General features: G+C 41.5%; 1 protein-coding gene across 8 annotated transcripts in view; it reads left to right on the top strand.

Moving 5' to 3' along the window:
- Positions 1-26,917, top strand: part of NCOA3 (nuclear receptor coactivator 3) — a 148,979-nt gene that overhangs the window by 63,164 nt on the left and 58,898 nt on the right. For all 8 annotated transcript variants that reach the window (XM_030825249.1, XM_030825248.1, XM_030825247.1 and 5 more), the window contains exon 2: positions 19,970-20,048. The gene's annotated coding sequence lies outside the window, so the exon portion shown is untranslated. The remainder of the gene's footprint in view (positions 1-19,969; positions 20,049-26,917) is intronic.

Genomic DNA, 26,917 nt, shown 5'->3' with positions numbered 1-26,917 from the left:
ATTCAGTTGTTAGTATTTTTGACAAATGGGGGATTTTCTAGTTCCATTATTCCTTCTATGTTTATTAGTTGACTTTCTACTATAAGCAAGAACTTAATCTTTGTATATATTTTCATATTTATTGTGGGCTCATGAATTTTTAGTTTATTGGATAGGTTATAATTGTTTATTATCTTGATGTTTACATTGTGCCATATTTAGCCAGTTGATGTTTAACTTTGTTTAGGGTATGATTTTTTAAATATATGAAACCTATGCTATTTTTAAAGAGGTGTTCAAATGTACTGGTCTCTTTAGGTGTCTGGATTTTGTGTCACACTTGGAGAAGCTACTTCTTACCTTAAATCCCATTAAACACTGTTGATCATCTGAGTCCCATGGTTTTGTAACTTTTGCTGCTTGCCCTTTGACCATTCCGCTGCTTATAAGCACCACACTGGGGAGTAGTAGAGTAGAGGAGAAAGGTACAGGGAAGTCCATAGTGAAATGGTTGCTGTGGATAGCTAAAACCACAACCATTAAGGCATAACACTTGTAAAAAAAAAATTTAACCCATGGAAATGGACATTCTTAAGCATATTCATACTTTGTCTAAGTATACCTTGTCTTTTCTGAATGATTCACAAATGAAGAGCATTGTTTTTCCCGAAGTGGGTGACACCTCTGATACCTCATGAATGAAACAGGATTATTTCATTTTAGGTGGAAATAACTTGAGTCTAGCTCTCTAAATGTAATTTAGAGTGTTTGTGTTTGCTGTCTTTTTTTGGAGACTGAGTCTCTCTCTGTCACCCAGGCTGGAGTGCAGTGGCCTCCTGAGTAGCTGGGATTATAGGCGTGTGCCACCACATCCAGCCATTTTTTTTTTTTTTTTAATATTTTCAATATGGTTTCACCATATTGGCCAGGCTGGTCTTGAACTTCTGGCCTCAAGTGATCTACCCACCTTGGCCTCCCAATTGTGTTTGCTTTTTATTTTATTTTTTCTATTTTCGTTTACTGTTTGCTAGTCAGTTAGCTGTACTTTGTTGCTGTTGTCAGTACTTTATTGCTTCTAATAGTCTCTCCCTTTTGATTTGTTGTGAGATTGGGAAACCAAATACATGCAGTCTATTAAGTTGAGTTTAAATAAGACAGATAAGGGAGAGCCCCCTGGATGTCTCTCTCTCTTTTTTTTTTTTGAGATGGAGTTTCGCTGTTGTTGCCCGGGCTGGAGTGCAGTGGTGCAATCTTGGCTCACCACAACCTCCGCCTCCCGGGTTCAAGGGATTCTCCTGCCTCAGCCTCCCGAGTAGCTGGGATTACAGGCATGTGCCACCACGCCTGGCTAATTTTGTATTTTTAGTAGAGACGAGGTTTCTCCACGTTGGCCAGGCTGGTCTCGAACTCCTGACCTCAAGTGACCTACCTGCCTCTGCCTCCCAACGTGCTAGGATTACAGGCATGAGCCACGGTGCCTGGCCCCAGATGTCTCTCTTAATGAGTGGCTGGGCTGTATGTTTTTTTTACTCTCAGAGACATGGCTTTCCCTTATCTAGAGGCAGTGACAGTGGTAGGGAGGATCTCGATTATTTAGTCTTTATAAATAGGTAGGGCAGGGCTGGGCACGGTGACTCACACCTGTATTCCCAGAACTTTGGGAAACTGAGGTGGGCAGATCACGTGAGCCCAGGAGTTGGAGATCAGCCTGGGCGACACGGTGAAACCCTGTCTCTACTCAAAACACAAAAATTAGCTGGGCATAGTGTCATGCACCTGTAGTCCCAGCTACTTGGGAAGCTGAGGCAGGAGGATCACTTCACCCTGGGAGGCAGAGGTTGCAGTGAGCTGTGGTCATGCCACTGCACTCCAGCCTCAGCCTGGGTGACAGACTGAAACCCTGTTCCAAAAAAGGAAGAAACTGAGGAGGGAGGTGGGGTAACATAGCTAGTAATTAGGAGAGCTGGGATTTGAATCTTTTTTTCCTCCTTCCAGATCCATTGGAACAAGCATTATTTTTGATAATACTCCCATGACCATCCACTAACTTCTTATACTTCCTAGAAGTGATGTTGTATACTAGCTTTGTATGGTTCTTTCATTGACACCATTAAACCTAAGTTTAAAAATGAAGCATGTCATTCCCTCTGCCACCTTTAAAAATTTTTTTTTTAATTTGATACTGAGTCTCTCTCTCTTGCCCAGGCTGGAGTGCAGTGGCACGATCTTGGCTCACTGCAACCTCTGCCTCCAGGGTTCAAGTGATTTCCGGCTAATTTTTGTATTTTCAGTAGAGATGGGCTTTCATCATGTTGGCCAGGCTGGTCTCTAACTCCAGACCTCAAGTGATCCGCCTGCCTCAGCCTCCCAAAATGCTAGGATTACAGGCGTGAGCGACTGTGCCTGATCTCTCCCACCCCTCTCTTTTTGTTCCCAGTTCTCATTGGTCTACAGTGTGAGTCCCAAGCTGGAATTTGGAAGAAGCTTGGGGTTATTGGGCGTAATGATAATAAAATAGATAATATGTTAACAATAATTAACATGAATAATGAAATCAACTATTATATAGTGCTATCTTTCTGGAACAGTCTGTGTGGTTGGTTCCTTTTAGCTCTTGGATTAAATGTTGTATCTTAGAGCCCTTCCCAGACCTGAAATTACTTTCTTCTCCCTCTTCTTCCCCCTTATCTATATCACCTTATTTATTTATTTTTGAGATAGGGTCTTGCTCTGTCTCCCAGGCTGGAGTGCAGTGGTGCCATTTCAGCTCATCACACCCTCAACCTCCTGGGCTCAAGCGATCGTTTTACCTCAGCGTCCAGAATAGCTGGGACCACAGGCACGTGCTACCACGCCCAGCTAATTTTTGTATTTTTTGCAGAGACAGGGTTTTGCCGTGTGCCCAGGCTGGTCTTGAAATCCTGAGCTCATGCAATTAACCCACCTTGGCCACCCACAGTGTTGAGATTACAGGCATGAGCCACTGCGCCTAGCCCTAATGTACTTTTTAAAGAGTAAGCATAGCTGGGTAGGGTGGCGTGTACCTGTAGTCCTGAGTACTTGGGAGACTGAGGCAAGAAGATTGCTTGAGTCCAGGAGTTGGAAGCCAGCCTGGGCAACATAGCAAGACTGTCAAAAAAGAAAAAGAAGAAATTTTTAAAAAAGGAGCAAACATATGGCATATGTTATTAGTACTAACAGTTTACATGGTATAGTACTATGTATGTATGTATGTATGTATGTATGTATGTATTTTGAGACGGAGTCTTGCTCTGTCACCAGGCTGGAGTGCAGTGATGCAATCTCAGCTCACTGCAACCTCTGTCTCCTGGGCGATTCTCCTGCCTCAGCCTCCCGAGTAGCTGGGACTACAGGTGTGCACCACCACACCCAGCTAATTTTTGTATTTTTAGTAGAGATGGAGTTTCGCCATGTTGGCCAGTATCGTCTTGATCTTTTGACCTTGTGATCCACCTGCCTCGGCCTCCCAAAGTGCTAGGATTACAGGCGTGAACCACTGCACTCGGTCGTACTTTGTTTTTTTTTAAACAGGATTTTAAAATTATATTATAGCCAGTCTATCCTGTTTGATGTAACATAAAATATTTGAGTATTTTTCTTTCTTTTTTTTAAGAGCTAGGATGTTACACTATTGCCCAGGCTAGAGTGCAGTGCAGTCGTGCAATCACAGCTCACTCAACCTCAAACTCCTGGGCTCAAGTGATCCTCTCACCTCAACCTCCCAAGTAGTTGGGAGTAAAGGTTCATGTCATCACACCTGGCTAATTCTTTTCTTTCTTTTTTGAGACTGAGTTTCATTGTTGTTGCCCAGACTGGGGTGCAGTGGCATGATCTTGGCTCACTGCAACCTCTGCCTCCTGGATTCAAGTGATTCTCTTGCCTCAGCCTCACAAGTAGCTGGGATTACAGGCATCTGCTACCGTGCCCGGCTAATATTTTGTATTTTTAGTAGAGACGGGGTTTCACCATGTTGGCCAGGCTGGTCTCCAACTCCTGACCTCAGGTGATCCACCCACCTTGGCCTCCCAAAGTGCTGGGATTACAGGTGTGAGCCACTGTGCTCGGCCAATTATTTTACTTTCTTTTTGTAGAGACGGGGTCTTTCTGTGTTGCCCAGGCTGGTCTTCAACTCCCGGCCTCCAGTGTTCCTCCAGCCTCCCAAAGGGTTGGATTACAGGCATGAGCCACCATACCTGGTGGCTTTTAAGTCTTTTGTTAAAACAACTCTGGCAGAGCAAGAAGACATACAGGCCACTATTTTGTTTGCTTTTGTTTTACAGTCAGTATTTCCTTTCAAGTTCTATTTTTGGCACAGAAGCTGCATTGGTCCTGGAAGAAGACCAGGCAACAAGCTGCTGTGGCTCCAGTTGAGTTTACTTTCCTTGACGAATGAGGAATGCATTGGGTACTCGAATAAAACCAGGGAGGAAGGATGGCACTTCCGTTGTGCCAGACCGTGGCAAGAAGCTAGGCAGCTACTGTAAGTCTGTACTTTTTTTCTGTTATCTTTGGAATAGTTCACATGGTAGAAGAAAAAAAATACAGGCATACCTCAGACCACTGTGATAAAATGAATCACTAGTTTTTTGGTTTCGCAGTAGGTAAAAAGTTATGTTTACACTCCATTCTGTTAAGTGTGCAGTAGCGTTATGTCTAAAGAAACAATGTATATACCTTAATTTAAAAAATACTTTATTGTGGCCTGGTGGGTAGCTCCATCCCAGCACTTGGGGAAGCTAAGGCAGGTGGATCCCTTGAGCTCCGTGAGACCAGCGTGGGCAACATGGCAAGATTCCATCTCTACCAAAACGATATAAGAATTAACCAGGCATGGTGGTGGTGTGTGCCCGTAATCCCAGCCACTTGGGAGGCTGAGGTGGGAGAATCGCTTGAACCTGGGAGGCAGAAGCTGCAGTGAGCCAATATTGTGCCACCACACTCCAGCTTCGGTGACAGAGCCAGACTCTGTCTCAAAAAAAAAAAAAAAATTATTGCTAAAAAATGCTGATGACCATCTTAACATTTAGTAAGCTGTAAATCTTCTTGCTGGGTGAAGGTCTTACTTCAGTATTGATGGATGCTGACTGATCAGGGTGGTGGTTAATGAAGGCTGGGGTGGCTAGGACAAATTAAAACAATTTTTTTTTTTTTGAGACGGAGTTTTGCTCTGTTGCCCAGGCTGGAGTGCAGGGCATGATCACAGCTCACTATAACGTCTGCCTTCCGGGTTCAAGCAGTTCTTCTGCCGCAGCCTCCCATGTTGAGGCAGGAGGATCACTTGAGCCCAGGAGTTCAGGAGCAGGATCACTTGAGCCCAGGAGTTTGAGACCAAGCTGGGCAACATAGCAAGACCCCATCTCTATTAAAAATTACAAAAATTAGCTGGGCATGGTGGCATGCGCCTGTATCCCAGCTACCCAGGAGGCTGAGGTGGGAGGACTGCTTGGGCCTGGGAGGCAGATGTTGCAGTGAGCCAAGATTGTGCCTCTGCATTCCAGCCTGGGCAACAGAGCCAAACCCTGTCTCCCCACCCCACACCATCCCCCAATAAAAAATAAATAATTTTTTTTTTAAAGGCTGGACACAGTGGCTCATGCCTGTAATCCCAGCACTTGGGGAGGCTGAGGTGGGTGGATCACCTGAGGTCAGGAATTTGAGACCAGCCTGGCTAACTAACATGGTGAAACCCTGTCTCTATTAAAAATACAAAAATTAGCCAGACATGGTGGAGGCGCCTGTTATCCCAGCTACTTGGGAGGCTGAGGCACAAGAATTGCTTGAACTCAGGAGGTGGAGGTTGTAGTGAGCTGAGATTGTGCCACTGCACTCTAGCCTGGGTGACAGAGAGAGACCCTGTCTCAACAACAGCAACAACAAAAGTCAATCCTCTCAAAACCCTGCTGCTCATGGCTGGGCGCAGTGGCTCACGCCTGTAATCCCAGCACTTTGGGAGGCCGAGGAGGGCGGATCACAAGGTCAGGAGATCAAGACCATCCTGGCTAACACGGTGAAACCCCATCTCTACTAAAAATACAAAAAATTAGCTGGACATGGTGGCGGGTGCCCATAGTCCCAGCTACTCGGGAGGCTGAGGCAGGAGAATGGCACGAACCCGGGAGGCGGAGCTTGCAGTGAGCCGAGATTGCGCCACTGCACTCCAGCCTGGTTGACAGAGCGAGACTCTGTCTCAAAAAAAAAAAAAAAAAGCAAAAAACAAAAAACTCTGCTGCTCCTTTAAGAATTATGTTTATGTGATATTCTTTTTTTTTTTTTTGAGACAGAGTCTCGCTCTGTTGCCCAGGCTGGAGTGCAGTGGCGGGATCTCCGCTCACTGCAACCTCTGCCTCCCGGGTTGATGCCATTCTCCTGCCTCAGCCTCCCCAGTAGCTGGGACTACAGGTGCCTGCCACCACGCCTGGCTAATTTTTTGTATTTTTAGTAGAGATGGGGTTTCACCGTGTTAGCCAGGATGGTCTCGATATGTGATATTGTAAGTCCTTTTTTTATGATTTCAACAATGTTCACAGAATCTTCACTGGGGTAGATGCCATCTCATGAAACCACTTTATTTGGTCATCTATAAGAAGCAACTCCTTAAGGCTGGGTGTGGTGACTCACACCTGTAATCCCAGCAGGCGGATTGCTTGAGCCCAGGAGTTTGAGACTAGCCTGGGCAACATGGTGAAACCCTATCTCTACAAAAAATATAAAAATTAGCCAGGTGTGGTGGCACATGCCTGTAGTCCCAGCTCCTCAGGAAGCTGAGGCAGGAGGATTGCTTGAGCGTGGGTGGTTGAGGCTGCAGTGAGCTGTGGTACTCCACTGCATTTCAGCCTAGGTGACAGAGTAAGACCCTGTCTCCAAAAAAGGGGGGAGCAACTCCTCAAACTCCTCATCTGTTGAAGTTTCATCGTGAGGTTACAGTAATTCAGTCACATCTTCAGATTCCATGTCTTTTTCTATTTCCACCACATTTCCAGTTACTTTCTCCACTGAAATCCTGAACCCTTCAAAATCATCCATTAGAGTTGGAATCACCTTCTTTCAAACTCCTATTTGTGTCGATATTTTGACCTCCTCCCCTGAATCAGAAATGTTCTTAATGGCATCTAGAATGGTAAATCTTTTTTTTTTTGTATTTTTAGTAGAGATGGAATTTCACCTTGTTGGTCAGACTGGTCTTGAACTCCTGTCCTCAGGTGATCCACCCGCCTCATTCTCCCAAAGTGCTGGGATTACAGGCGTGAGCCACCGCGCCCGGCCACTAGAATGGTAAATCTTTACCAGAAAGATTTCACTTTGCCCATATCCATCACAGGAATAATTATCTGTGGCAGCTGTAACTTTATGAAATTATGTCTTACATAGTAATACTTGAAAGTTAAAATTACTCCATAATCCATGGGATGCAGAATGGATGTTGTGTTAATGGGCATGAAAACAACATTAATCTCTTTGTACCTTGCTATCAGAGCTCTTGGGTGACCAGGTGCACTGTTAATGAGCAGTTATATATATATATATATATGTGTTTGTGTATATATATATATATATATATATATATTTTCCCATACAGAGTCTTGCTGTGTCACCCAGGTTGGAGTGCGGTGGCACGATCTCAGCTCACTGCAACCTCTGCCTCCCAGGTTCAAGCAATTCTCCTACCTCAGTCTCCCAAGTAGCTGGGATTACAGGCGTGTGCCACCACGCCCGGCTAATTTTTGTATTTTTAGTAGAGACAGGGTTTCACCATGTTGGCTAGGCAGGTCTAGAACTCCTGTCCTCAGGTGATCCACTCACTTCAGCCTCCCAAAGTACTGGGATTACAGGTGTGAGCCACCTGCCCGGCTAATTCTCTTTTCTTTTCTTTTCTTTTTTTTTTTTTTTGAGACAGAATCTCACTCTGTTGCCCAGGCTGGAGTGCAGTTGCGTGATCTTGGCTCACTGCAACCTCCACTTCCTGTGTTCAAGCGATTCTTGTGCTTCAGCCTGCACAGTAGCTGGGACTACTGGCACACACCACCACACCTGGCTAATTTTTGTGTTTTTATTAGAGATGAGGTTTCACTATGTTGCCCAGGCTGGTCTCGAACTCCTGGCCTCAAGCAATCCATCTGCCAGCAGTAATATTTTGAATTTTTTTTTGTGAGCAGTAGGTCTCAACAGTGGACCTAAAATATTCAGTAAATCTTGCTGTAAACAGATGTCATTCAGGCTTTATTGTTCCATTTATAATGCACAGGCAGAATAGATTCAGTGTAATTCCTTTTTTCTTTTTTTTTTTTTGAGACAGGGTCTCCCTCTGTCACCCAGGCTGCAGGCCGCAGTGCTGTGGTGCAATCTCAGCTTACTGCAACCTCTGCCTCCAGGCTCAAGCAATCCCTCCCACCTCAGCCTCCCGAGTAGCTGGGACTATAGGCACATGCCACCATGCTCGACTAATTTTTTTGTTCTTTATGGAGACAGGGTTTCACCATGTTGCCCAGGCTGGTCTCTAATTCCTGGGCTCAAGTGATCTGCCTGCCTTGGCCTCCCAAAGTGTTGGGATTACAGGTGTGAGCCACTACACCTGGCCCTTTCATTTTTATGTTATGTAGATGGGTTCTTTCCTTAAACCTCATGAAGCAACCTCTTCTAACTTTTCTTCAGCTTCCTCAACTGTCTCAGCCCTCATAGAATTGAAGAGTGTTATGGTCTTGCTTTGGCTTATGGAATATTGTGGTTTTGATCTTTCCAGTCCATGAAAACATTCTTCTTACCAGCAATAAGGCTGTTTCACTTTCTTGTTATTCCTGTGTTTATTGGAGTAGCACTTTTAATTTCCTTTTAATAACTTTTTCTGAGGCTGAGGTAGGGGGATCGCTTGAACAGCCAGCAGTTCAAGGCTGCAGTGAGATGCGATTGCACCACTGCACCCCAGTCTGGGCCATAGAATGAGACCCAGTATCTAGTAAAAGAAAAAAAAAACAGTACTTGTCTCTTTGCATTCACAACTTGGCTGTTTGGTGCAAGAGTCCTAGCTTTCAGCCTCAGCTTTTTGACATGCCTTCCTCACTAAGCTTAATCATTTCTAGCCCTCCCCACCACCTTTTTTTTTTTTTTTTTGAGACAGTCTCACTCTCTTGCCCAGGCTGGAGTGCAGGGGCACGATCTCAGCTCACTGCAACCTCCACCTCCCGGGTTCAAGCGATTCTCCTGCCTTAGCCCACCAAGTAGCTGGGATTATAGGTGTGTGCCACCAGACCCGGCTAATTTTTACACTTTTAGTAGAGATGGGGTTTCACCATGTTTGTGAGGCTAGGCTGGTCTCGGGCTCCTGACTTCCAGTTATCTGCCCGGCTCAGCCTCCCAAAGTGCTGGAATTACAGGGGTGCGCCACCATGCCTGGCCCATTTCTAGCTTTTGACTTAAAGTGAGAGATGTGCATTTCTTCCTTTTACTGACTTGAACACCTAGAGACCACTATAGGGTTATTATTTGGACTTACTTCAATATTGTTGTGTCTCAGGGAATAAAGAGGCCTGAAGAGAGGGAGAGAGATGGGGAATGGCTATTGGAGCAGTGAGAATATACACAGCATTTACTGATTAAGTTCACCATCTTAATATGAGCACAGTGCATGGTGCCCCAAAACAATTAACAGTAGTAACATTGAAGATCACTGATCACAGGCTGGGCATGGTGGTTCACACCTGTAATCCTAGCACTTTAGGAGGCTAAGGTGGGTAGATCACCTGAGGTCAGGAATTCAAGACCAGCCTGACCAACATGGTGAAACCCTGTCTCTACTACAAAAATTAGCCAGGTGTGCTGGCAGGCGCCTATAACCCCAGCTACTCGGGAGGCTGAGGCAGGAGAATCGCTTGAACCTGGGAGGCGGAGGTTGCAGTGAGCTGAGAGCTGAGATCCTGCCACTGCATTCTAGCCTGGGTGACAGAGCAAGACTATTGTCTCCAAAAAAAAAAAAAATCACTGATTACACATCACCATAACAGATAAAATAATAATGAAAAAGCTTCTTGAGATAATAGGAGAATCACCAAAATGTAAGGGAGGCATACAAAGTGAGCAAATGCTGTTGGAAAATTGGCACCAGTAGACTTACCTGAAGCAGGGCTGCCACAAACCTCAATTTGTAAAAAGCACAATATCTGTAAAGCACAATAAAATGAGGTATGCCTGTAGGGACCAGGAAAAATTGAGGAAAAATTCATTCCTTTTCACTGCCCACAGGTGTCTTGGGGAGAGGGAGTATGAAAAACTAATTTAATTTTACCCTTTGTCTCTCAGGTTTGTCCTGTTTCAAAGGCACGTGATGGGATCTTTTTGAAGTGGCTTTCTTAGCCACACTTAGGGATTAGATTCTCTGAATTCAGAGACTTCTCACAGTATGTTTTTTACTTGGTTGCCTTCCTTTTCCTAAAATGATTTAAGAAGTCCTTTGCACATACAGAATGCTCCCTGGCCATTAAATAACAACTCCTTTCCTGCCAGTCATTGACCTCCAAAAATTCAAGGGGTCAGTTTATTTGAACTTGAGCATCTAACACCATTTGTTCAGTTTTTTTGTTGAAATTACTGAATCAAACTTCAGAAAAAGGGTGGGGAGCACAACAGAGTGACAAAATTATGCTATTAAGTTGTGTAGAAAATAGAAAACACTTTTGAACAAATAGGATAAAAAGGCCACGTTTTGCGTTTGTCATACAACCATTAAAAATACAGCAGTGCCTTGCTGCTTCTCTGTCTCTGTGGAATATCATGGTTAAGGTATAACCCCCATTTGGTGCATAGGAAAAGGCACACAAAATTAATTTTTCTAAGATTACATATATAAAATTACAAGGAACATGTAGATTTCCTGACTATACCTGGTATTTTATCGGTGAATTGAAATGTGTAAAGAACCTCAGAGTACAACAAAGTAATTACTGTGGTTTCCTAGCTATGCATTGTAGCTACTTAATACATTATTAATTATTCAGGGAGGTGGTTTTTTCTAGTTGCTACTATGTATATTTTGATTTTTTTTTAGCACAGAGGCATAGTAATATTTGTATTAATATTGATGAAATGAAAATTTAAAATTTTATATAAAATGAAAATTTAAATTGAATTTCAGAACAAAACTTTATCAAATATTTTCCAAAATAGGTTTTTGTGTCTTAAGTTTCTACCTTAATTAACTTTTAGGCCACGCTTGGTTTTTGAAATTTGAATCTGATTCTGTTTTCTTCAAGGGCCTGTATCTTCCTTTGTATACTCTTTGCATAGCAAGTACAGGTCATGCTTAGCATTGTGTTGAATGTTGAGTTTATTTCAGTGTAAACTGAATGCTTTAGCGTAAACTCAGCATTCAACACAATGTCTGGCATTAAATGATTTGCATAGTATTATGTAAAATATTCTTGTACATTGTAGCAGTGAGGATATCTGATATAATTTTGACATCAGCATTATATATTTAATTACATTTCTATTTTTAAGTATTAAGGAACGGAAATATTTTAATCTTAATATACTAGGAACTCTGGGATCTTCCCCAACCTCCCCACTTCCCCCAATAGCTACTGCTGGAGATGGAATCCTATCTGAGTGTTAATAATAATGCCATCACGCATTCCCTTCCCCCAGCCTTACGCTAGAGCCTAGTTTGCCTGCAGCTGCAGTGCTAGGCATCTTTCAGGAAGTGACCTTGGCTTGTATTAATCAAATTCAGAACACACAAAAAAGCTTCTTGCTAACATGCTGACTTGATGTAAAATTTTATTGCATCCATTTTCTTTCGAAATGAGGCCATTTTGTAAAAAGAAGATATACAGAAGACCCCTAATTTATTATATACCTATATATACATATATGTAAAGCTTTTGCAAGCCATGTTGAAAAAACAGCTAGATCTATTTTAAAGTAGACTTTTTATTGCCAAATATGCATAAACTTAAATCATGAAGGCTTGGGAATTGTTACTAGAAAATGACTTCTTTTAATGTTGAGTTAAGAAAAAACTATCAGCATCGAGTTTATTTACTATCTTAACTGACATTATATTGCTATATAAACTTTAAACACTGAAATTATTTTGGAACCCTTCAGCAATTATATTAAGTAACACACTTCTGTATATTTGCTTACTTTCACATTTTCAGAAATAACTGGTGTCTTTGCTGGTTTGGATAAGAACTAATATTCTACATGAAATCGTTTTCTTAGGCAGTGGTGGTGCCTACAGGGTATTCTAAACGTAAAGGTAAATTTAAGTCAATGAGTCTGTTAAAATTCAACTACCTATTGTGTCAAAGAGAGAAATATTGCTAACTACAAATTCACAGTATGTTGATTTAGGATTTGACTAATCATTTTAATAGGAGAGCAGTTAATACAGCGATTTCACTTTTATCCTGTGGTGCTTCAAAGGCATCTAGTTTTTAAATGTAGTCCACTTAAGGTGTATGTAGTAGAGGTTTTCATTTTAGCCTTGCTCAATGTTAAATATAGAATGTTGAAAATATTATTTAATGGATTAGTTTATTGGTTTCTGCCTTTTGAAGAAATTTACATAAATTAATTAGGGAGCAGTTGTACCTACTGCCAAATGGTTCACTTCTGAGTTTATTGTACAGTTACTCCCAGGTACTGAAATATAAGAAAATAAAATTTAAACCTTAGGAGCTCTGCCTGCATTTCTATGGATCCACATTATGAAAAGGATAGAGGAACATTGCCTGTGTATAGTAATGGTTTGAGGAGAGGGTAGGGAATCTATGCAAATAAAAAAATTGGGGTATAGGCGAATCCTTCAGTTAGATGTCTTTATTATCTGAGTTACTTTTAAAGCATTTACTGGATACACAACCAGTATTATCTTTTTACCATCCTATAAATTGTTCATAGAATTGCAGCCTCATGGACGAAAATCCATCTCCTTTTGTCTTCATACTAGCATTAATAATTGGTTTGTTAGATACTACAGGCTAAAGAAACTCAGATTTCAAGAAGAAAGAAGATAATTACTCAATCATTTCTCCCCTCAAACACCTGTTTAAAATATATTGTCTTGAATAAAATTGTCACCTTGAACTTACCGTGTTCTTTGCCTTCTCCACTCCCCTGCCCTTAAAAAAAATAAAAAGAAGGGAGAGCCTTATAAGAACAGGAAAATGTGCAATCTTGGTAGCCAATGAGTTAATGTTCATTTGCAGCCCGAGGGGTCAGCATGCAGCCTATGTTTCCTGATTGGCTGCTAAAAGGTGAAATTGAAACCACTGTAAACTTTTGACCCTGTAGCAATTCTTGTGGAACGCCTTCCACTGGTGGAGCCCAGAGCTTTGCTCACTTCCCCACCCAACTCTCCCACTTTCTTTCCTGTATTTATTTTGTGTGATCCTGCAGCACTGCATACAGTTTTTCCAAAGTGGCGGGGAGAGAGAGGCAGAACAAGCGCAAGCAAGCGGCTTGCTTGCATGCTTGTTTTGGTAACCATTGGTAACTTCAACTCAGCCAAAGATACCAGGCCTTTTATACTAATCTGCCAACCAGATTTTTAAGTTTTCTCCTTAATCTAAAGCTAACTAAAAAAAATTTAGGCTAGTTTAGTTGCATTGTTCCTCAGTGGATAGTATTGTTGTATAAGCAAAAATGTATGGCATAATTTCCTGGATGTCTTGAATTAAAAATAAGTTTTCAGTTTTAGGTACCTTTACCCCATTTATGTTTCCTGTATCCCTATGTAATTTTTACACAAATGGCCATTTCATAGAAGTTTTTTTGTCCTTTGCCTTTTATTATAAAGAAACTCAAATGGCATTTTGGTTATGATAACTCTGGACATAATTGCAGAAATTGTACAATTAATACCTCCCCCTTTGGCTGAGATAAATGGTTTTGGATTTGTCTTGCTTTCACGTGTAAATAGTGTTGAACAGTTAACAACCCCACGAAAAAGGCAGGGTAGTTTTTCCTCTATGCTTTCCTTATACTCTCATGGGACTCTGGTCTTTTTAATTCTTCCTTTTATCCATAGGGTCTAGCACAATGTGGCACATCGATGCTTAGCAGATGTTTACTGAATGAACATAGCTTTCATTTTAGGAACTTTAGTGTCTGTTTATACCTGCTTCCCTTTTCCTAATTAATTGATGGCAGCAACTGTGATTTGCTTATTTCCAAGTGCCAGTGCAGTGCCTGACATCTGTTAGATACACAGCAAGCATTTAATTGAAATCGAATTAAAATCTAACACAAGATCATTTCAAGAAGCAGGACTTTACAAAATCCAGGTTTTCAGAAGCCAAGGCATCTGTTTTCACTGCGTTATTATGAATTTTCAGGCTGATTCCGTATAGAACTAAATGCTTAATTTATTAAATATGTAGAATAAATTATAAGTCATCTTGATTCTTTCTAGTATATATCACAAGATATGTGGTAATACCTGTCCTTATTTTACTAGACACGCACATGCTGTAATATGAAATAATTCCTTGTCCCCCACTCCCTTATCAAGAAGATTATAGCATTTAAAAAAGATTGTAGGCCGGGCACGGTGGCTCACGCCTGTAATCCCAGCACTTTGGGAGGCTGAGATGGGCGGATCACAAGGTCAGGAGATCGAGACCATCCTGGCTAACACGGTGAAACCTCGTCTGTACTAAAAATACAAAAAAAAATTAGCAGGGCGTGGTGGCGAGTGCCTGTAGTCCCAGGCTAAGACAGGAGAATGGCGTGAACCTGGGAGGCAGAGCTTGCAGTGAGCCGAGGTCAGCCACTGCGCTCCAGCTTGGGCGACAGAGCAAGACTCCATCTCAAAAAAAAAAAAAAAAAAAAAAAAAAAAAAAGGAGTAATAAATGTCTTACCAATGTTCTCCTGGGAAGCAAATACATTTTTACTTAATTGAACATACAATAATGGACTAAGTAATGGGAAAAAAAAATTCTTAAACTGAGTTTATATAGCTCAAAAAAAGTGGTACTGTTTTATATAACTTTATTATTATTATTTTTTAAGACAGAGTCTTGCTCTGTTGCCCAGGCTGGAGTGCGGTGGCGCGATCTCAGCTCACTGCAACCTCTGCCTACGGGGTTCGAGTGATTCTCCTGCCTCAGCCTCCTGAGTAGCTGGAACTACAGGTGCCTGCCACCACATCCAGCTACTTTTTGTATTTTTAGTAGAGATGGGGTTTAGCCACGTTGGCCAGGCTGGTCTCGAACTCCTGACCTCAGGTGATCTGCCCACCTCGGCCTCCCAAAGTGCTAGGATTACAGGCATGAGCCACTGCACCCAGCCCCATTTTATATAACTTGAAATGTTCATATGATTTTCAACTTGCATTTGGTCTTTTCCTTTCATTATAGCTACAGATTAGCTGTAGTTGATTGTTGCAAGTGAAACCTATGGTTAGAGTTTTGATCAAATATATTTATCACTTGGTAAATAATCCCAACTGCAAAGTGTTGGATTTTGACGTTAGATTTAACACTAATATTTTGCATCCTTTAACCTGAAATTCATTTGGTGACCCAGTCTACTCTGTAGTACTTTGAAGATTATTGAGCAACAGCTAGCTTTTCCCAAATGCAGTGGCTCCCCTTTTCTATGATTTTAGGGAAGTGAGGAAGGAGATCCTGGGAGCAATGCCAGTGGGAGCTTGGAAAGAACAATGGGTTTAATATGATTAATTGTAGAATCCTTGTCCCTTTCCATGTTCAACAGTAAAAGAAAAACATGTTTATAATATTCAGTGGCTGCTTTTTGCCCTGTTGGTGTTTCCAAGCATTATATATTATATAGTTTGGATTTTCCTGTGTATCAACTCCTCTCCACAATTTTATTCTTTGTTCTGGCTTTGAGGCACATCTTCTCAGACTAGCTATTAACAAGGCTTAATTTGATGATTTCCCCTCACGTCCTTTTAGGTCTCTGGTGATGAAGGTTTAAAATAAAACAAGAACCTAAAAAACGGGTCATGTTGTCCAAGATGAACTCAGACTCCTGAGCTCAAGCAGTCCTCCTGCCTCAGCCTCCTGAATAGCTGGCATTACAGGTGTGCGCTGCCATGCCTGGCCTGGTGATGCAGGATTTGGTAATGTAGATGTCATCAGTAAACCATTAATTCTACTAGAAAATTTAATGTCCCTGTTACCTTCTCAGATGTCTAATGTTTCTGGAACTTGTCACATTTAGTTTTATGTCAGTATGATTTGGTTTTTGTATGTGTGCTTGACTAAAATCTGAATTGTGAAAAGGGATAATCTTGTTTTTGATAAAGAAAAAAAAAATGCTGTCCTAAGAAATCTGCTAGGATTGTTGCCTTGCAGAATCTTTTTTCCAGACAAGTTTAACTCACCAGCAAATTTACTAACAGTTCTATACTTACAGGATCCTGGTATATAGTAGTACTCCTTTCCAGGTTCCTGGTAGGCAAGCCAATCATTGTTCTGTGACTATTTGCGAATCTCTCTGGTTTAATTATACACTTCCTCGGAGGGGAGAATTTTGTACCTGGCTTGTCTTTGTGTTACCAAACTGAACTGGGTCTATTTTGCTGTGTATGCAATGGAAAGCTGAACACTAAGCACCAAGTTTTTGTAGGAAGAAAAGTTTATTGCAAGGCTGCTTGTAAGGAGACAGGAGTTGGGTCAAATCTGCCTCTCTGAGCTAGAGTTTGGGTGCAGGTTTTATATTTGGAGAGTAATGAGGTGTGATCTGAGTGGATCCTGCTGTGGGGTGATGTCAAGGCTTGATTTGGTTGCATTTTCTGTCTTGCCATGTGGTGTCTGCTCTTATTCATTCACTGTTCCTCAGTTTGATCATTTAGATTCCACCCATGGTTGCATTCTTTGTTTATCTGGGCATACTGACTTTACATGATCTTCCACCTGGGGGTCCAGCAGTTAACATTTGGGTCCAAGGGTGCAGATCGGCGGGGTCAACATTCCTTTGAGAAGTACGAAAACTAGCACTATAACACTGGAGTATTAATCTAGGCCCTCTCACCACCTTCTACACTAGGCAGCAGTAATTGTTTCCTAGGTCCATTATGCTACTAGATACTTTCTGACTCAAATTCCTTTCCTGGCTGGGCACGGTGGCTCATGCCTGTAATCCCAGCACTTTGGGAGGCTGAGGTGGGCAGATTTCTTGAGGTCAGGAGTTTGATACCAGCCTGGCCAACGTAGCGAAACCCTGTCTCTACAAAAATTAGCTGGGCATGTTGGCATGCACCTGTAATCTCATCTATTTGGGAGGCTGAGGCAGGAGAATCGCTTTAACCCGGGAGGCAGAGGTTGCAGTGAGCCAAGGTCATGCCACTGCACTCCAGCCTGTGCAACAGAGTGAAACTCCATCCCCCACCCCCATCCCCCCCAAAAATCCTTTCCTTATCCCACCTCTTTGTTCCTTAGATGCCAACCCCACCCCATGACCCTCCTTCCTCTTTCCTAATAAAGGAAAAAACATAAGAGAACCATTTTAGAAGTGAAACCTGATTTAAAACAGGGCCAGAAGATCTTAGAGGTTCTTTACAGAAGTTCTGCCTACCTTTTCTCCCTGCATCTTACACGAATTAAATTGGATAGCATAAAAATTCAAGTTAAAAAACATCACATTTGTTCCAGTACGGTGGCTCACATCTGTAATCCCAACACTTTGGGAGCCCGAGGCAGACAGATCACTTGAGCTCAGGAGTTCAAGGCCAGCCTGGGCAACATGGTGAAACCCTGTCTCTACAAAAAATATAAAAATTAGCTGAGTATGATGGTGTGTGCCTGTAGTCCCAGCTCCTTGGGTAGTTGATGTGGGAGTATTGTTTGAGCCTCGGAGGTTGAGGCTGAGGTGAGCCATGACCATACCACCACACTCCAGCCAGCCTGGGCACAGAGTGAGATCCTGTCTCAAAAAGAAAAAAGCTACAGCTTTGCACAAAATTATTAAAAATATTATATAAAATTACCTTCAGGCTGTGTGTATAAGTAACATAAATGAATTTTATGTTTGGACTTGGGTTTCTTCCCCTAGATATCTCAGTATGCATATGCAAATATTTAAAAAATCTGAAAAAAAAAAAAAAAATCCGAGACACTTACGCTTCCAAGCATTTTGCATAAGGGATAGTCACTCAGCACTACCTAGAGTTTTCTTTTTCCTTTGTGAGCCACATGTAATGTGCCTCCCATTCCCTGCTCACTGATTTTCTCCCCTCTAATTTTAGTTTCAGAAGCACAACAGACCTTTCCACAATGCAGCTAGATTGTGGTTGGCTCTCCCCATACACTGTCTGCAGACTACACTACATGGAATGGCCATGGCTATAATATGTTTGTTACTTGTAACTTGTGAATATATCATTTTTCCTTTCCCCCATACCAACAGATCTACCAATTCCAGCATGAAAGCTATTAACTTTAGGGCATAATTATGGTTGTTATCTTGGTTCGATACCATTGGAATTAGTGGCAATCATATTTTTGCTTTATTGTTAAATTTGTAAATTCATAAGGTAAAGTGAGTGTTCTTACTGGCTCACTTATTTATTGCAGCAGAACCTGCACACCATTTCTTCAAGTGCAAAAGCCTGCTGTTTATATGGTTCATGTGTTTTATTGCAGATTATTTTGAAGAACGGTCTCTCATTTCCTTGCCAATATTTTGTTTTGGTGGTCAAAATGCATCCTTTTATAGAAGGCAAGAAAACATCTGAGCCTTTCCTCTGGCCTTTGCTTGTTTGCTTTATCCATCCCTCCCTCATCTGATAATTTTTGGACTAGGGCATTTAAGCATTTGCTTCTGCCAGGGTATTAATGTTGTCCTTATTCTGTGTTGAGCACTCATTTTGGACAAATGAATACCCCCACAAGTTCAGAGTACCCATCTGTTTTGATCACTTTTCAAGATTCAGAACTGGTCTCTACCACCTCCATTTTGCATTATCCATTTTTACAAACTGTGACAGAGTATATATTATATATGCCATGCCTGACTTTTATTTTAATTAATTAATTAATTTATTTATTTTTGAGATGGAGTTTTGCTTTTGTTGCCCAGGCTAGAGCACAGTGGCATGGTCTTGGGTCACTGCAACCTCTGCTTCCTTGGTTCAGGCGATTCTCCTTCCTCAGCCTCCCGAGTAGCTGGACTACAGGCGCATGCCATCACGCCAAACTAATTTTTTGTATTTTTAGTAGATATGGGGTTTCACCATGTTGACCAGGCTGGTCTCAAACTCCTGACCTCATGTGATCCACCCACCTCAGCCTCCCAAAGTGCTGGGATTAGAGGCATGAGCCACTGCGCCTGGCCCTGACTTTTGTTTTTTAATTTTTATTTTTTTGTGTGTGGAGATGGTGTCTTGCTATGTTGCTCAGGCTGATCTTGAACTCCTGGCCTAAGCGGTCCTCCCACCTCAGCCTTTCAAAGTTCTGGGATATTATAGGCATAAGCCACTGCGCCTGGCCCTATGCTTGACTTTTCAAACAGAAGTAGTGATTATATGGTACAATAAGACATCTACTCAGATTCCTAGGAAGAGGTGTTGTACTTGATAGCTTTTGTTTTGTTTCATATATCCAGGGAAGGGAAAAATGGGAAGACTTAATTTTTTTGAGAGAGAGTCTCGGTCTGTCACCCTGGCGGGAGTGCAGTGGCATAGTCTCGGGTCACTGCAACCTCTGCCTCCCAGATTCAAGTGATTCTCCTGCTTCAGCCTCCTGAGTAGTTGGGATTACAGGCGGATGCCACGTCGCCCAGCTAATTTCTGTATTTTTAGTAGAGTTGGGGTTTTGCCATGTTGGCCAGGCCAGCGTTGAACCCCTGACCTCAAGTGATCTGCCCGCCTTGCCTCCCAAAGTGCTGGGATTACAGGTGTGAGCCATCATGCCTGGCCAGAAGACTTAATTTATGGGTGACTAATCATAATGCTTAAATGAAGAAAAGACAATAAAATTCAATCCCTCCTCTTTTTTTTGTCCTCAGGATCAAAATACTTGCTGGACGGTGGACTCAGAGACCAATAAAAATAAACTGCTTGAACATCCTTTGACTGGTTAGCCAGGTAATTCAGCTTTACTTTGATTTGATCCTTTGTAATTTTTTGTCTTCAACCTTCTGAAGATACTACCCTCCTCTTTAATTTGTGATTTAATTAAAACTATTTATGCTTCATGTTTTTCTCTTTAATGATTATTAAATGAATGCGCTTAGAGAACTTGAGTGAATACGTGTGTATATATACAGTTGGCCGTTGAACAACTGAGGACTGGGGACACTGACCCCTTGTTCAGTAAAAAATGTGCAGAACTTTTGACTCCCCCCAAACTTAACTACTAATAGCCTCCTCTTGCCTAGAAGCCTTACTGTTAATATAAACAGCTGATTAACACATATTTTGTATGTTACATATATTATATCCTGTATTCTTACAATAAAGTAAGCTACAGAAAAGAAAATGTTACTAAGAAAATTATGGCCAAGTGCAGTGACTCATGTTTATAATCCTAGCGCTTTGAGAGGCTGAGGTGGTTAGATCACCTGAGTCCAGGAGTTTGAGAACAGTCTGGGCAACAGAGCGAAACCCCATCTCTACCGAAAATGCAAAAACTAGCCAGACATAGTGGCCTGTGCCTTAATCCCTAGCACTAGAGACACTGAGGTGGGAGGATTGCCTGTGCCCATGAGGATGAGGCTGTGCCTGAGCTGTGATTGTGCCACTGCACTCTAGCCTGGGCAACAGAATGAAACCCTGTCTCCAAAAAGAAGAAAAAGAAGTAGAAAAAAGGAAAAAATTATAAGGAGGCTGGACATGGTGGCTCACTCATATGCTCACAGCCATGATCCCAGCACTTTGGGGATTGGAGGTGGGAGGATCACTTGAGGCCAGGAGTTGGAGACCAGCCTAAACAACATAGTAACATCCCCAGTTCTACAAAACACACAAAAAATTAGCCAGCAAGGTGGTGTGCGCTTGTAGTCCTAGCTGCTTGGGAGGCTGAGGTGGGAGATTGCTTGATCTCAGGAGTTTGAAGCTGCAGTGAGCTATGATTGCACCACTACACTTCAGCATGGGCAACAGTATGAAACCTTGCCTCTAGAAAATAAGTAAATAAATAAATAATTAAAAAGGAAAGTCATGGCTGGATACAGTGGTGCATGCCTGTAATCCCAGCACTTTGGGAGGCCAAGATGGGTGGATCACCTGAGGTTAGGAGTTTGAGACCAGCCTGGCCAACATGGTGAAACTCCGTCTCTACTAAAAATACAAAAATTAGCCAGGCGTGGTGGCGTGTGCCTGTAATCCCAGCTACTCGAAAAGCTGAGGCAGGACAATCATTTGAACCTTGGAGGTGGAGGTTGTAGTGAGCTGAGATCATGCCACTGCACTCCAGCCTGGGCAACAGAGCAAGACTTCATCTCGAAAAAAAAAAGTCATAAGGAAGAGAAAATATATATATTATTCATTAAGTGGATCATCATAAAGGTCTTCATTCTTCTTGTGAGGTTGAGTAGGCTTGAGGAGGAGAAGGAGAAAGAAGAGGAAATGTTGGTCCTACTGTCTTAGGCATGGCAAAAATAGAGAAAAATCTGCATGTAACAGAACAAGTGCAGTTCAAATGTGTTGTACAAGGGGTTATGGTATTCGTATATATGTATATACATACATATACAAACATAACTTTGGGGGAAGAGAAGAAATTCCCCCTCCTTATGTGTGAATATTTTAATGGCATTTAGTCAAACATCTGAATTAGCCTAACTTACATTTGCTATTTCATCTTGTGAAGACAAATTTCCCCAGATTGCTTGTGCTGGCAAATAACATTTCATCTAACCCCTTAACTTCAGAGTCTCCCTCTGTCACCCAGGCTGGAGTGCAGTGGTGTGATCTCGGCTTACTGCATCTTCTGCCTCCTGGATTCAAGCAATTTGCATGCCTCAGCCTCCCAAGTAGCTGGGATTACAGGCGTGCACCGCCACATCCAGCTAAGTTTTGTATTTTTGGTAGAGATGGGATTTCACCATGTTGGCCAGGCTGAAGCTCCTGGCCTCAAGTGATGTGCCTGCCTTGGCCTAAAGTGCTGGGATTATAGGCATGAGCCACTGCGCCTGGCCCCTTTTCTTAACTTTTAATATTATATCAGAATAGGAAAAATGAGAATAGAAAAAGCTGTCTGGTTGCTGAGAAAGCAGTCATGCTTTGCTTAGCTAAATTTCTTTTAGTAATCCCATCATTCTTTTGGTTAGCTAGGTTTGAAATCTGAGTTGTCTTTGAATCCCACCGCACTCATACATTTGGTAAGCAGGCTTTATCTGGCTTTCTATTTTCATGTGTCCCGTATTTGTTCCACTTTCCGTTCTTAATTTTAGCTTCCGAGGCCAAGACCCCATAATTTCATGAGGGTGTTTGTCCTTGTCTCTACTGCTTCCTTGTCCACTCACTTAAAATTTTGCTGGAAGATTTTCCTAAATGTATACTTTTAGCCAAGCTTATGTTGTGCTCTAAGTTTTGTGCTACCTTTCCTTGGCTTACAGAAAAAAAAAGTACAAACTCCCTTCTCTGACATTTCAAATGGTACTTTATCTGAGAATCTAACCAAGTTACCAGTCTTAGGTCTTGCAATTTCCCTATAAAATCCCTCAGTTAATTGTGATATATACCCATTCTTCTGAACTTGGCAGAGAACTATCTCTACAGGTTTGTTTGTTTGTTTGTTTGTTTGTTTTTTTGTTTTTTGAGACAGAGTTTGTTACCCAGCTTGGAGTGCAATGTCGTGATCTTGTTTCACTGCAGCCTCCACTTCCAGGTTCAAGTGATTCTCCTGCCTAAGCCTCCCGAGTAGCTGGGATTACAGGCACCCCGCCACCATGCCCAGCTAATTTTGTATTTTTAGTAGAGATGGAGTTTCACCATGTTGGCCAGGCTGGTCTTGAACTCCTGACCTTAGGTGATCTACCCGCCTCGGCCTCCCAAAATGCTGGGATTACGGGTGTGAACCATTGTGCTCGGCCAATTTTTTTTTTTTAAATACCTTTTATTTAGAAGTATACATTTACAAAAGTTACAAAAATATAGTATAAAGAACATCTGGATATCCTTTGTCCAGACTTACCCACTTGCTTTATTATTTGTATTTGTGCTGTCCTACTCTCTTTTGTCTTTTTCTACACACATAAACACACACAATGTTTTTTTTTTAACCATTTGAGGGTGAGTTACATATGTTATGCTTCTTTCCCCTAATACTTCTGTTGTATTCCTACAAAGAGGGTCATTCTCTTATATAACCATGATACAGTTAATAACTTCATAAATGGACATCGATGAAATATATCGCCCATGTTCCAGTTTTGTCAGTTGACCTAAGAAAGTCTCTTGTAGCATTTTCTATGCTTCCTGTATAGACTGCAGTCTGGGGTCAGGTTCTGCATTCAGTTATTATTTCTCTTTGGCCTCCTTTTTCCTGGGATATTTTCACAGCCTGTCTTTATCTCTTATGACATTGGCATTTTTGAGAACACAACCCTTCCCTAGCCCCCTTACTCTCTTCAATGGAGATGTTCTTCATTTTATGTTGGTCTGAAATTTTCTTGTGATTAGATTAAGATATTATGGATTCTTGGCAGGAATACTGCATCTGTAATGTGATACTCTGAGATGGAGTCATATGATGTCCATCTGTCCCTTATTGTGATGCAAATTTTGATCCCTTGGCCAAGGTGTTGCCAGATTTCTCCACTGTATGTTTTTTTTGCCCTCTCTTTTGCCAAGCAATAAGCAGCCTGTGGGGAAACAATGCAGATATTCTGATTCTTTTCACGGTTTCTTCTAGATTTAGTATTCATTGATTCTTGTGTGATCCAGCTTTTTATTGTGATGATTGCAAAATGGTCATTTTTTTCTTTCCAGCATTCCTTTCACATTACCCGTCAGATCTTGGCTGTATTCCATATTCAATAGCCCTATGTATTGGTGATGGATTCATGAATTCCTATTTTTTGAATGGTTTACGTACGATTCACTTACCCTGCTTAATTATTTTAGTGCTCAAATTGTCCTGGAAGTTTGGCTAGTGAAGCTCCTGTAAGTGGACCACTGTGTCCTTGTGGGGAATAAAAGTTTTAGAAACCAAGATCTCTCTGAGTGCTAGGTGTCCTCACTACTTCTGGGCTGTTTTCTCATCTTGGCCTTTTTAATGGATAGAGCTAGGAAATAATATGCATACTTACACACATACATGTACATATACATACTCGTACAGTCATCCCTTCATACCTGAGGGTGATTGGGTCTGAGACCCATTGTGTGCACCAAAGTCTGCTGATGCTCAAGTTCTTTAAACTATAAAGTAGCAATTGTATTTGCATATAACCCATATTCAATTTCTTGTATGCTTTAATTCATCTCTAGATTACTTATAAGAATCTAACACAGTGTAAATACTGTGTAGGTTGTTGTTAAACTGTATTTCTTAATTTGTATTTTATTGTTGTATTGTTTTTTTAAATTTATTTTTTGAGTATTTTTGATCCGTGGATGCAGAATCCATGATACAGAGGGCCGACTGCACATGTGTTCATTGAAACATACATATACATATTTTAGAAATCATGAGCTTATATCAGTATGTACATCTTTATTCCATGTCTACAGGGTTCTTCGTACTTCATTTTTTATTTTTATGTCCCTTCTTATTATGTGGGAATCCTGACTCCCACCCTTAGTACATTTACTCATTTGCCTAATCCTCTAATACATCTAAAATAATTTCAGAATCGTTTTTTTCATTTCACTGCAATAAACAAACTGAAGATGAATGGAGCATTTGTCTATAATTCTTCTCTGCCTTCCAATTTTACCCAAGACCGAGTTTAAACAGTTAAAATTTAAATTGCTTGGATTAGCCCTCCATACCCTTTCTCCACCCTACTTTTTTTTTTTTTTTTTTTTTTGAGACAGTCTTACTCTGTTGCTCAGGCTGGAGTGCAGTGGTGCGATCTTGGCTCACTGCAACCTCTGCCTTCTGGGTTCAAGGGATTCTTCTGCCTCAGCCTCCTGAGTAGCTACAACTACAGGTGTGTGCCACCATGCCCAGCTAATTTGTGTATCTTTAATAGAGATGGTCTCACCACGTTGCCCAGGGTGGTCTCCACCTCCTGAGGTTAGGCAGTCCGCCCGCCTCTGCCTCCCAAGGTGCTGGGATTACAGGAGTGAGCCACCATGCCCGACCTCCACCCCACTTTTACTTCCCACCTTACTTTCTGTATAAACTAGTTAAGGTTTTCATTTGAAACAAAATTAAGTTTATTTACTTGTTTGCTTATGCTGCCTCCCATTCTGATTTTTATTTTTGTAATATGTAGAATAACAACATGCTTTCAAAAGTCAAAATTATACAAAAGGCATACATTGCTTTTGTATCCCTTCCATGCCATTTTTCTTCAGTTTTCTTAGGTAACCAACTTAAATGTTTTCTGTCTTATCCTTCCTGTTTCTTTTTTTTTTGATGGTATCTGTATGTTTTATTTATTATTTTATACAAAAGATAGCGTACTATATATACTCTTCTGCACTTTGCTTTTTTTCCTACTTAACTGATATCTCCTGGAAATAATGCCCTATCATGTCAAAGAGATCTTTCCCATTCATTTTATTTTAATTGTAGTAAAATTTACAGTACATAAAATATACCTTTTTTTTTGTTTTAAAGACTGAATTTGGCTCTTGTCTCTCAAGCTGGAGTACAGTGGTGCAATCTCAGCTTACTGCAACCTCTGCCTCCCAGGTTCAAGAGATTCTCCTGCCTCAGCCTCCCAAGTATCTGGGACTACAAGTGCCCAACACCATGCCCGTCTAATTTTTGTATTTTTTTTAGTAGAGACAGGTTTTCACCATGTTGGCCAGGCTGGTTTCAAACTCCTGACCTCAGGTGATCCACCCGCCTCGGCTTCCCGAAGTGCTTCAGAGTAAGTTATAGGTGTAAGCCATTGTGCCTGGCCAGAGGACCAACTTTTGATTAAATTATAGATATCCAGTTCCAGGGCTATTTGTAGAAAAGATGTTCCTTTTTTCTTGGTTTGCTTTGCTAACTTGATTAATTGATCATATTTGCCAAAGTCTCTTTCTGGCCTCTATTCAGTGCCATCCTTATGCCCATATACGTTGTCTGATTATGGGACTTTATTTATTTTTTTGAAATAGACTCTTGCTCTGTCATTCAGGCTGAAGTGCGGTGGCGCACTCTCAGCTCACTGCAACCTCTGCCTCCCCAGTTCAAGTGATTTTCCTGTCCCAGGCTCCCAAGTAGCTGGGATTACAGGTGCCCGCTACTAAGCCCAGCTAATTTTTTTTTTTTTTTTTTTTTAGTAGTGACGGGGTTTTGCCATGTTGTCCAGGTTGGTCTCGAACTCCTGACTCAGGTGATCCACCCTCCTTGACCTCCCGAAGTTCTGGGATTATAGGCATGAGCCACTGCACCTGGCTGACTTGAACTTTTAAAGTCTCTTTTATTTGTTCTTTTATGCTGAAACTAGGAAACAAATACAATACCCTTTCCACCAGATTTCACCGGGAATACTTATAAATTTGGATGAAGTCATCTCTTGTCCAGGTTCCCTAAATTTACTGAGTCATTGGCTGCCACTAAGTGACCTTCCATCTGTGAAGCTAGTCCCTGTAAACCAAGAACAGGTACCAGGCCCATAAGCATTGACTTCTTGTATAATGTAAAATCTTTTTCTTTTTTTAAAATTTTTTAATTTATAAGATGTTTATTTAAAATTTTTTGTGGAAGTGAGGTGTCACTATATTGCCTAGGCTGATCTTGAACTCCTGGGCTCAAATAATCCTCCTGCATTGGTTTCCCAAAGTGTTGGTGCTGGGATTACAGGTGTGAGCCACTGTGTCCTGCCCTACTATCTTTGTTATAG

The sequence above is a fragment of the Nomascus leucogenys genome, chromosome 13 (genome assembly GCF_006542625.1).
Source record: "Nomascus leucogenys isolate Asia chromosome 13, Asia_NLE_v1, whole genome shotgun sequence".
Lineage (NCBI taxonomy): Eukaryota > Metazoa > Chordata > Mammalia > Primates > Hylobatidae > Nomascus > Nomascus leucogenys.
This window is presented reverse-complemented; position numbering and strand designations above follow the sequence as displayed.